This window comes from Topomyia yanbarensis, chromosome 3 (assembly GCF_030247195.1).
Source record: "Topomyia yanbarensis strain Yona2022 chromosome 3, ASM3024719v1, whole genome shotgun sequence".
Lineage (NCBI taxonomy): Eukaryota > Metazoa > Arthropoda > Insecta > Diptera > Culicidae > Topomyia > Topomyia yanbarensis.
The window spans coordinates 231875152-231887369 of record NC_080672.1 but is presented as its reverse complement, the minus strand read 5'-3'; the positions used below and the strand labels follow the sequence as shown (position 1 = coordinate 231887369).

Below are 12218 nucleotides of genomic sequence, written 5' to 3'. Positions count from 1 at the left end.
CAGTCAAGATAGGTGATTGTGTATCCGAAGAGTTCTTTGCTTCATCTGGTATTCCGCAAGGCAGCCATCTCGGTCCATTGATTTTTCTTCTGTATTTCAACGACGTTAACTTTTGTTTAGAAGGGCCACGGTTGTCTTTCGCCGACGACCTCAAGTTATACCATAGAATACGGAATACTGATGATGCAGCTTTCCTTCAACGCCAACTGGAAACCTTTGCGGAATGGTGCGATATCAACCGAATGACCCTAAACCCCAAGAAATGTACGGTCATTACGTTCTCGAGGAAAAAAACGCCAATTCGATTCAATTACTGTCTAGCTGAATCCACAATTGACAGAGCGAATTGCGTCAAAGATCTCGGAGTTTTTCTCGATGAACAACTGACGTTTAAACAGCATATCAGCTATATAGTCGCAAAGGCATCACGCTGTTTGGGGTTCATAATGAGAATATCTAAGCACTTTTCAGATATTTACTGCTTGAAATCTCTCTACTGCTCACTCGTTCGATCAACTCTGGAATATTGTTCAGTTGTGTGGAACCCTCATTATCTCAACGGTGTCCATCGAATTGAGACAGTACAGCGCAGATTTGTTCGGTTTGCCCTTCGTCGATTGCCTTGGAGCAACCCTCACCAGCTGCCAAGTTATGAAAGCCGGGGTTTGCTTATTGGACTCGATACATTGCAAGTGCGACGGGATCTATTCCGTGCTATGACAATTTCGGATATTTTGCAAGATCGAATTGACTGCCCCGAGCTTCTCAGTGCGATAAATATGAATGTTCGCCCTCGCGCCCTTCGCAATAATTTATTCCTCCGATTACCTCTTCGCCGGACTAACTATGGAGTAAACGGTGCCATCATTGGTTTGCAGCGGACCTTCAACAGAGTGTCATCCGAGTTCGATCTTCACATTCCACGTAGCAGATTACATGTTGACTTTTTAAATAGATTAAGAAATTATCATTAGGACCACACTGTGTCTGTTGATATTAATTAATTATAAATAAATAAATAAATAGGTGCACTATATCAACTATAGGTGCAAGGGAGCTCAAAATTTCCTAGAATTTTGAGCTCATTTTTTTAATAGTTATTTGAGCAAATTTCAAGGATAACAGTTTTATTGTCGCATAATTTTAGTGCGATGAATCGATACAAAAAATATTTGTTGATGGTTGGTACCTTAGTTAGGCGTATAACCCACTACTGCAACTATTGGTACACCTCAACTATAGGAGCACTCACCCTACTCGACTTTTAAATGCCATTTTTTTGATATTCTTTATCGTCCTATCTATAAGGAACAACGCGCTCATTTCAAAATGCCACGTCGAAGAGTTAGCAGAAGTCGAATAATTTTGAAACCGTCGAACGAAATTTTATAATTCGATGCAGAGCTGCATTAAAAAACCTGTTTTAATCCACCTAGAGGTGCAATTGTGCCTTTCTCATTTCTCCAAACTATGATTTAATAGCTGGTTCGTACAATATAACATTATGGAAATGTCATTTTTTACCGCTTTGATTTTAGTAGATCTTACAAAATAGAACACGTTGCATGAAAGGGTAGACTGTTGGCAACATCTCTGAATTTTATTAAATTGATTGATACGTTGTCTTCATTTCTAGAGATGTGAGGCAGAAAAGCCGCCAACTTACCCCAGCCTCTGGGTAAGTTGGCGGTATGTATGGGGTAAGTTGGCGGAGTGCCAGAAAATAGGGAATCCAATGGAAATTCAATTACATAAGTGGTCCATAGAAAATGTGCCGATTGTCTTTTCAATAAAACTGTATAGTATTCGACACTTTTCATTATATTTCAGTCTCAATACCCCGCCATTTTGACTTAGATGCGTACTCCATATTCAAAAGCAAATTTTCGAAATTCTTCAGGCGATTGGCTGAAATAATTGTCCTCTGCGTTGACGAGAGACACAAGAAAAAGTTTCTCTTACTTTGGAGTGAAATCCAGAAATAAAAATATATGATGACTATTTTTGCACTATAAATAGTACCGCCAACTTGCCCCATGTGCGTTACTGCCAACTTACCCCAACCGCATATTTTATAAAAAAAGATTTAAAAAAATACTTTTGGGTATGAATAGGTATAACATCTATACGGATGCTGAAAGCTCTTTTCACGCACTATCGAAAAATATAATCGTTCGGGGAATAGATTGAAAACCACCTTAAATAATACAAAATGTTTAAAATTGAGAAAATTTACAGAGTTTGCTCAAAAACACAATATCGCCCACAGCTTCTACAAAACATTATGTTTCACAACAAAAACACATTGGATAATGCGTTTCACATTACTTGAGGTACACAACGAGAGACAGCGCTTTATGTCTAATAGAAACGGAGAAAAGGGGGTTCCGCCAACTTACCCCAACCGCCAACTAGCCCCGGGCTCCCCTACACTTGGTTAGTATATATAAGAGCACCTTTTTGCATTCATCGCGGTATCGGTGTGAATTGGAGTTTTCTATGTGATCGCACTCCACAACCCGTAACTCCGGAGCCGGAAGTCGGATATAGATGGAATTAATATCAGTTTCCGGGGACGCAACACCTTTCATTTGAGACTAAGTTGATCAAATCGGTCTAGCCATTTTCGAGAAACCAATATAACCGTTATTCTGAATTTGGATGCTTCCGGATCCGTCGATGGTGGCCAAAGAGACTTTGCATGACTGTTGGTGACCTAGATCTACAAATTCAACAGTTGTGTTTACATTTTGGAAAAAAATTCACCTTTTTACATTCATCGCAGAATTCGTTAGAATCGAGATTTACTGCGTGATCATACGTATCACCCTGTAATTCAGGAACCAGAACTCGGATCCACACAAAATTCAACAGCAACTGATGGACCTTTCATTTAAAATTAAGTTTGTCAAAATCGGTTCAGAAAATTCCGAGAAACCGATGTGGACAAATCAACAAATTTTGTTTTGTAACCATACTCTTCAATTCGTAATCCGGAACAAGATGTCGATTGAAAATGAAATTCAATAGCAACCTATGGGAATATGATACCTTTCATTTGAATCTTAGTTTGTAAAAATCGGTTCAGCCCTCTCCGAGAAACCGATGTGGACATTTTGTTAACAAATCTGCACATACACACACATACATACATACATACATACATACATACATACATACATACATACATACATACATACATGGGGGCAGCAGGGACAGGAAGGACAGGAGTCTAGGAGCCTAACGAACCCCCCCCCCCCCCCCCCACAGCCCTACTGCGAGTTGGGGAGTTTTGCTAGGATATGGTGGGGCTAAGATTGGGCTCTTCTAAACCTCTAAAAAAAGCCATAACTACGAAAGCAGCTCCGACGAAGCGAGTCTGTGCCGCTTCTGCTAAGATCCTAAGATTCCAATGATCTAAGATCTGGGCAATAAAAGCACTCTAGCCCAACCGGAGTGACAACCAGCACATCAGAATCGACGACAGTAACATCTTGATTATGGTATACTGGCCATGGCGAACGGCAACGGACAGGACACGGATGACGGAAAGGATGGCGACTTCGGGCTGACAGGCGTGCTGTTCTACTCCCTGAGTAAGGAAGGATGACACCGACTTGAAATGGCGAGTGGGCTAACAGCATGGCTGCCTCCGTTCCAACAAAACCCTGGCAGGTCTCCGGGTACGTTCGAAACTCGCCATCATTTGGTTGGTGGTACTAGGTTCGGTTGAAGCATTCCCGATTTACGCCGATCCGGCTCTGAACACTACTCCCCATGAGGGATGGTGTCAACCCTTGCATGACCTCACTGCTGCTTTTCGGCAGCATAGATAATCATGGGATCGCGAGAGGCGACTATGTGCAGCGAGTGGAGATAGCGGCCCGGAGTTGGGATCCAATAAAATAAAATGGAGAAACAACAAGCAACCGACATAAATGGAGCAGGCACGGCAAATCCGTTTGCCAGAGGTGGGTTGGTGATGTCACCACCACCAATAGTAGCTGAAGTCACCCAGGAAGAGCAGGAGGAGGGGAAGCCGAAGCAACAGCAACAGCAGCAACAAAAACAGCCGGAGCAGATCGGAATGAGCTACACCCCACAAACGCCAAAGGTAGTGGTAGCGAGGCACTTGGTGGAGGAGCTCCACAAGTTCGTGGACATGAGAAACAATGTCCACAAAGACATTAAGGAGATGGTCATCAAAATCCGGAAGGCGCTACTGTCTGCCGTGAAAGAATACGATACGGCAACGCAGAGGGCAGATTCAGCTGAGCGAGCATCCGCGTCGGCTAAGGCCACTATCCTCCTAGCCCCTCCGAAACAGGGTAAGGAGAGGCAGATTGGAGTGGAGAACACGCCAGTTCCCATAACTCCAAAGAGGACAAGATCCTCGCCAGGAGAAGAAAGACCAGGCGGGTCAAAGAGGCAGACGCTCGAGGATGCTGTTGCTGCCGAAGAAAAGGACGCCACCTTACAGGGTGAAAGCTGGAGCACCGTTGTAGGTCGGAAGCAGAAACGCGGGAAACAGCAAAAAAAGAAGGAGAATCAACTTGCGCATCATCTTTATTCATTTATTTATTTATCGCACGCATCAACAGGCCGCACTCGGCCCCAATGATGGAAACTTAAATTAATTACATTTAAAAATTAAAGGGTTGTGTACAGGACACGACCACGGTGACATTAAAAATGTAGCTTTTTTCAAGAGCGTGCAAATGTATTTTATCTATCACACATATCGACTCAAGTTCTTGCTCACTCGCCTGTTTTTTATGTTACAATTTGCTATATACCCTCCGCATTAAAACATAATTTATTGAAGGTCTTTTAACGGTAATCTATTAATTAATCAAGTATCTCACTAGGTGATTGGCATTATTTGGCTAATTCATCTAGTAAAAATAGGCTGGTCTGTCCAGAAAATATATTTAAAAGAAAAGTTCCATATTTAGAACCGTGACGAGGAAGCCCACGCCCAGCAACGGAAATATACAGATTCTTCATGAAATATGAAATTTCATTTGCCATTTAAATTTTCAATAATGTATTAATGAACTTAAGTAAACAATCTTAAGGTTAAGTATTTCTTGATCGATTAGTGGTGAAAAAAATGAAATTTTTTGATAAATTATATTGTTATGCAACGTTCGCACTACCAGTTAAAACGGGTTTTATGCTATCTTGGTGACATTTTCTCTTGTTGCTAATTATTAAAACGTGTTATAACTCTGTAGTGTAAACATTGTATTATTAAACCAATTCTGCAGCGTTTTATGTTATATAGGTGTTTTATGTGGTAATAGGACTGACATAATTATATCTTCAGTACAGCGGTTTGTTGCATAATTTCAAACAGATATATTTTAAAATTTAAATTAGTATACCTAATCGTTCAATTTGTTGTATACTTTAAAACGCAATTAGAACTGTGTTTTAACTACATAGGGCAGGACAGATACTCTGACTGGATAAACTGGGAAAACAATTTTAAGTCCAGTAACGATTAAGACGTGGCTTGAATTTGAATCGAAAAAGAACACCCGCCTAAACTGCTGCTGGGACGGTAAGTTCTGTTTTAAAATTTTCCGTTGTGTACAGTACGAAACAAAAGTGTTTGAAATTAGTAAACAAAAAGTTCTGCTGGGAATGTGATTGTTTCTGATGCAATTACACTCAGGTTTTTTTACGCAGGGGATACAGGCCGTGCAAATGAAAACCGCCTAAATTTAAAAAAACGCGTAAATGAAAACCGCGGAAATTTCAAAATTCGCGTAAAAAATACCGCGTAATAAAACCTGAGTGTACTCCCCTATATAAAATACTACGCTGCTGAACAGTGCAATAACTACAGAAGCACGTTGTCAGATGCCTTACTGATAAAAAACATATAACCAAAATATGAAACATATGAAAACCAATAGGCTCTTTACCCTAGGCAGCTACAATGCGCCGTAAACATGGATTAACAAGTTACATGCATAAAAATAAATATATTTTATTCAAACGCAACACTCTTAAGCAGCACACACCGTATTGAATTAAATCCAAACCACCCCACCCACCCACTTTGCAAATCATTCTGTGACACCGTGCTGGTACCCGAAAAATTCGCACACGGCCACCGCTGCCGAAAATGCATAGCGTCTACCGCTTATTGTAGTGCCCACACGCTGCAGCCATGATCTTACCCGTTCGACATAAGAACAAAAACTGATTCAAACGGGTACGCGTCACCTCTATTTATAAACTAACCGTATATGGTTTAGTCACATAGGTGCGAGTGTGTGCAAATGCCAACGTTGCCGAAAATCGGTAGCGCTTATTGCATCGCCCGGAGACGATGTTGTTCGTATGAGACAAGAGCAACAACTGATTTAAACGGACATGCGTCGCTTCTATTTATGACTTTTCGTCTTTCATTGAGTCACTAAGCTGCCCTCTTTTGACGGCTGTGTCTGAGAAATTTACCTCACGAATGGTAATTTTCCCGTTTTTCGTGAACTTTTTAATTTTACCAATTTCCAAAAGTCTACTTTTATTGGGGAGATATTAAATTATTACCAATATTTAAGTTAGGTGTTTCTGAATCGGTTGGTGTATGAATGATTAAAATCCATCTAGTAATATCGGAGTTATAAGCGTGCAAACCTTACATAGTTTCGTTACATGGGAGATAGTTTAGATTTTAGAATGACACCTAGCCCCAGATAGTGGAGTAAGACATTTTTAATGTCAAAAAAACTGCAGGAATCGCTTTCTTAAAGTTATCCGAGACAAATGAAAGTCGAACAGGTGCGACACACGATTGAAGAGGCGTTGTAGTCCCGTGATAGCGGCATTAGCTGTTTGAATAGTTCGTCGAAACGGCACTCTCAGAAGAACGTTTCCGCGTAACGTTCTGGATCTTGCTTGGATGTTGACTCGCTCTAGTAAATCTGGAGAATCGATGCGTCCTGACAGAAGATCAGAGATGAATAAGGCTCTTGCAGTTTCTCTACGGCGCTGAAGGGTATCGAGCTGGATGAGTTGACACCGACTCTCGTAGCTTGGTAGACGAAAAGGATCGCGCCAAGGCAGGCGTCGAAGAGCATACCGTATAAATTTTCGTTTACCGCCTTCAATTCGATCGCTGCTGTTCATGTAATTCGGGTTCCAGACTGACGAACAATACTCCAGCGTGGAGCGCACTAAAGAGCAGTAGAGGCTTTTGAGACAATAAATGTCTGTGAAGGATTTAGCCGTACGGAAGATGAAGCCCAGGCTTCGCGATGCTTTACCAACAACATACGAAATGTGATTCTTAAATGTAAGTTTCGAATCTAACAGCACTCCAAGAACCTTAACGCAGCTCACCCGGGAAACAAGAGCTCCAGACAAGTTATATTCAAACTCAATGGGATCCTTTTTTCTGGAGAACGATATCACAGAACATTTCGCCGGATTCAGATTCATTCGGTTGTTTTCACACCATCTGCTGAAAGTGTCAAATTGCTGCTGCAAATAAAGTGCGTCCGTTCGGCTCTTAATTCTGTTGAAAATTTTCAGGTCATCTGCATACGACAACCGTGGCCCTTTCAGCTGATAGTTTACATCGTTGAAATAGAGAGTGAATATCAAAGGTCCGAGATGACTTCCTTGCGGAATTCCAGACGTTGCGGAGAATAGTTTGGAGTATGCATCACCTATGTTCACACTGAGTTGACGCCCAACGAGATAGGATTGGAACCATCGCAGGAGTGATCCACTGAAGCCAAGTTTTTCCAATTTAGCGATTGCGATATCGTGATTGATTTTGTCAAAAGCTGCAGATAAGTCAGTATATATAACAGCAGTTTGTTGATTCGCATCGAACCCTTCGGACACAAAAGAGGTTAGAGATAGTAGATTCGTCGACGTCGATCGATTCTGCATGAATCCATGTTGGTCTTTAGAAATATATTCCTTACAGTGAAAAAACACTGACTCCACCACGACTAACTCAAAGAGCTTGGAAATGGCACAGAGCGCAGAAATTCCTCTATAATTGTCAATGTTCCTCTTATCACCTTTTTTGTGGACAGGAAAGATGAAAGCTGCTTTCCACAATTGAGGAAAAATCGCGGTTGTCAGTGACATTTTGAATAGTTGACAGAGTGGTTCCACCAAACCAGATATACACTTTTTCAAAAACACAGCAGGGACACCATCTGGCCCGGGAGATGACGATGCTTTAAGCTTGGATGCTGCTGATACAATATCCGAGTGCTCTACACGAATCTCATTCACTGACCGTTCGAGTTGGGCCACGCCGCTAGCTGCAACGTCAATCTGCTGCGAGGACAATGTCTCACTGACGAACACACTCGCAAATTTAGAGGCGAACAATTTGCATATGGCTTGTGAATCATGACCAGCTTCGCCATTCAAAAACATTGCAGAAGGCAAGCCGGTTTCTTTCCGCTGGTCATTGACGTATCTCCAAAACGATTTAGGATCCGACTTAAGCTTACGTTGCATTTTTCGTTGATAGTTTGAAAAACAAAAACTTCAGTTTTTTAAAATCGTTATTGAGCCTTACATAATAAGCTCTCAGTGACAAGGTACGGCGTTTGGTAAACTTTCGTAATGCTGCTCTTTTCGCAGTTTTTAGCTGACGTAGCTCGGCTCGGGGGATTGATCACTTCGTTGATTACACTTTGGGACATGACGATCGATAAGGTAGCTCATTATATGGCAGAACGTTTCAGCGGCGGAGTTCACATCATCCTTGCTTAGCACAGAATCCCAGTTAATACTTTGTAAAATATTCAAAATGCTGCTATAGTCGGCCCGCTTATAATTGTAACACACGGTGGGCGCGTGGCTCGAAAACTTCATAGGCGGTACGTCCTGGAGTGTAAGATGAAGAGGCGGATGGTGGCGAACATACTTTACTAGCGGGGCGAGGGCGGTGGAAATATGCGGCGATTGATCTCTGGCATTAACGAAGCATAGATCTAAAATCCGGTCGTTCTCGTTCGTTGTGCTGTTAATCTGCAGAAGTGTAGCCGTGCTATAGCCATCCAGAAGAGTAATGCTGCCAGGATGAAAAACTGATTCGTCTGGGTCGGGTTGTAGAAATCCGTTATGACTGGAACGCCACTTTATTGTAGAAAGGTTGAAATCGCCGAGGATCATGATTTCGTCAGTGGGTTGCGCCATCGCAACAACAGAAGTCAATGATTCAGAATGAGAATCAACTAGTGCAGAGTCGCGAATTTTATCGGGAGGGAAATAAACCACACATATATATAATGTTCGATTTCCCAATTTTATCGCTGCCCATACTTGTTCGATGCTGCTCCAAGCATCATTTGTTATATGTTGAACTTTTAATCCACGACGCACAGCGAGCAAAACACCGCCTCCGGAGGATTTGTGGCTGTTGAGAGGACTCCGGTCACATCTGAGAACCTCGTAGTCAGAGCAAATCACCTGGCTGGAAAGGGTCTGCTCATTTAGCCATGTTTCTGTCAATGCGATAATGTCGTAACAGCAGTCCGAGGTAGCTAGGCGATAGGTATTTGCACAGGAATTCATGCCACCCACATTTTGATAGTATAAGTGGATCGGCGACGATTTTAGGCACGGAAGGCTGACCGGCACTCCTTGATTCCGTCGTCTGGAATGCACACCGGGGCGACAGGAATGACTGCTAACAGCAGAAGGCGCGGGTGAACTGCATGAATTGGTAGCACCCGTGATGGAAGTTGGAGTGCTCCTCTGGAGGTTTCCAGCTGACGGCTGACATCGTTGACTTATTAATTGACAGTCGGAAGCATTCGAGCTAGAACAAGCAGTTCCATCAGGAAAAACGGTTGATTCATCAAAATTATTTTTAAAATACTTGCCAAAGAGGGCAATTTGGAAGTCCCCCTCTCCATTCCCAGACACAGGGCCGGGACGACTGAAGATACTGCTGACTGCGAGAGGCACGACTGTGCTGGGAGGATTGGGGGATTCCATATTGCTTTCTACGGTGCGTCCCGGTTGCCGTTGATCAACAGGCGAATTGTCGGTGCGTAGTCTAAAATAACAGCTATTTGCGATGGATTTATCCCAGTCGAGGTGTTTTCCGAAACCCCTGCTTCCCGTCATTAGTACGTTCTTGCCGAAAGTCGATGAACTCGGAGAAGGAGGAGCGAAAAGGGGAGCAGAAGAGGAAATCAGAACCCTCGGCTCGTCAGAAGGCGCCTAAGGGAGAAGCCGTGCTCGTCAAAGCAAATGACGAGACTGCGTACGCAGCACTGCTCAAAAAGGTCAGAGAGGACCCGGAGCTGAAAGATTTGGGGGAAAACGTGTTAAGAGTCAGACGTACCCAAAAAAATGAGATGCTCCTCGAGCTTAAGAAAAATACTACGACTAGTAGCTCTGCCTTGCAGGAGACTATAACTAAATCAATGGGTGGAAAGGCAGAAGTTAAAGCCTTAAGCCCGGAAATGGTAACGACGGAAGACGAGCTGAGAGGTGCTATGAAGCAGCAGTGCAAACTGGGCGAGGTGCACATGACGATCCGGTTAAGGAAGGGATACGGAGGAACGCAGATAGCGATGATACGTTTACCGGTAACCGCTGCAGACAAGGCACTGAAGGTAGGTAAGGTTACAGTTGGATGGTCGAGATGCCTACTGAGAGCCGCCCCACGAGTAAACAAACAAGCAGAGAAATGCTTCAAATGTTTAGGCTTTGGACATTTAGCAGGGGCTTGCAAAGGCCCGGACAGATCCGGGATGTGCTGGAAATGCGGAGAGACGGGCCATCTTGCGAGAGACTGCACGCAGAGGCCGAAGTGCTTGCTTTGCACCCCAGCGGAAGGAAACAACCATCAGACGGGTGGCTTTAAATGCCCAGCGTACAAGAAGGCGACTGCAGGCCAACGGTGATGGAGATGACCCAGATAAACCTGAATCACTGTGATACCGCACAGCAACTGTTGTGGCAGTCTACGACAGAAACTATGTACGATGTCGCTTTAATCGCAGAGCCTTATCAAGTCCCCCCTAATAACGGTAACTGGGTGGCGGATAGATCAGGAACCGCAGCGATACAAGTAATGGGAAGATTCCCTATCCAAGAAGTGGTAGAACGTTCCTATGAGGGTTTCGTGATAGCCAAAATCAACGGCATCTTCGTATGTAGCTGTTACGCTCCCCCAAGGTGGACAGTAGAGCAGTTCAGCCTAATGCTGGACCAGTTAACCGAGCAGTTGATCGATCGGAAGCCGGTAGTCATTGGTGGTGACTTCAACGCCTGGGCTGTGGAATGGGGCAGTAGAGTAACCAACACAAGAGGGTGTATCCTGCAGGAAGCTCTAGCGAAGTTAGACGTACGATTGTGCAATGAAGGCTCTGTTAGTACATTTCGGAGAGACGGGAGGGAGTCTATCATAGACGTCACATTCTGTAGTCCCTCATTGACGGCGAACATGGATTGGAGAGTTTGTGAAACGTATACGCATAGTGACCACCAGGAGATTCGCTACCATATCGGTCAACGGAACCCCGCGGCAGTACAGAGAAGGGTGACCGGCGAACGAAAGTGGAAGACGAAAGCCGTCAACAAACACCTCTTTGTTGAGGCACTTCGGCCGAACGGCGGAACCGAGAACGTGGATGCGGCTGACCTAACAAGAAGGATTGTGGCGGCTTGTGACGCCACAATGCCGCGAAAACTGGAACCACGCAACAAACGGCGTCCAGCTTACTGGTGGAACGAGACGCTTAGTACGTTACGCGCTGCTTGTCTCAGAGCCAGAAGGCGGGCCCAAAGAGCAAGGTCGGAACCAGATAGAGAAGAGCATAAGGCATCGTTTCGGGAAGCTAGGGCCGCTCTAAAACGGGAGATCAGACTTAGCAAGTCAGAATGCCACAAGGAGCTATGCCGAGAAGTAGACGCCAATCCCTGGGGTGACGCATACCGAGTCGTGATGGCGAAAATGAAGGGTCCGACGACGCCAGCCGAAATGTGTCCGAGCAAGCTGAAGATAATCGTCGAGGGTCTTTTCCCGAAGCACGATCCAGCTATATGGCCACCGTCACCGCACGGCGAGGAAGAAGGAACAAACACGGATCGGCAAGTGACTAACGACGAGCTAGTAGAAGCATCGAAGCGCCTAAAACCAAAGAAAGCCTCTGATCCGGATGGAATACCAAACGTGGTACTGAAAGCTGCGATCCTGGCATATCCGGACATGTTCA

At 44.0% G+C, this 12218-nt stretch overlaps 1 protein-coding gene across 4 annotated transcripts in view; it reads right to left on the bottom strand.

Annotated features, from left to right (window-relative positions):
• LOC131688993 (cytokine receptor-like) overlaps window positions 1-12218 on the bottom strand; it is an 860358-nt gene that overhangs the window by 294312 nt on the left and 553828 nt on the right. The window lies entirely within an intron of this gene.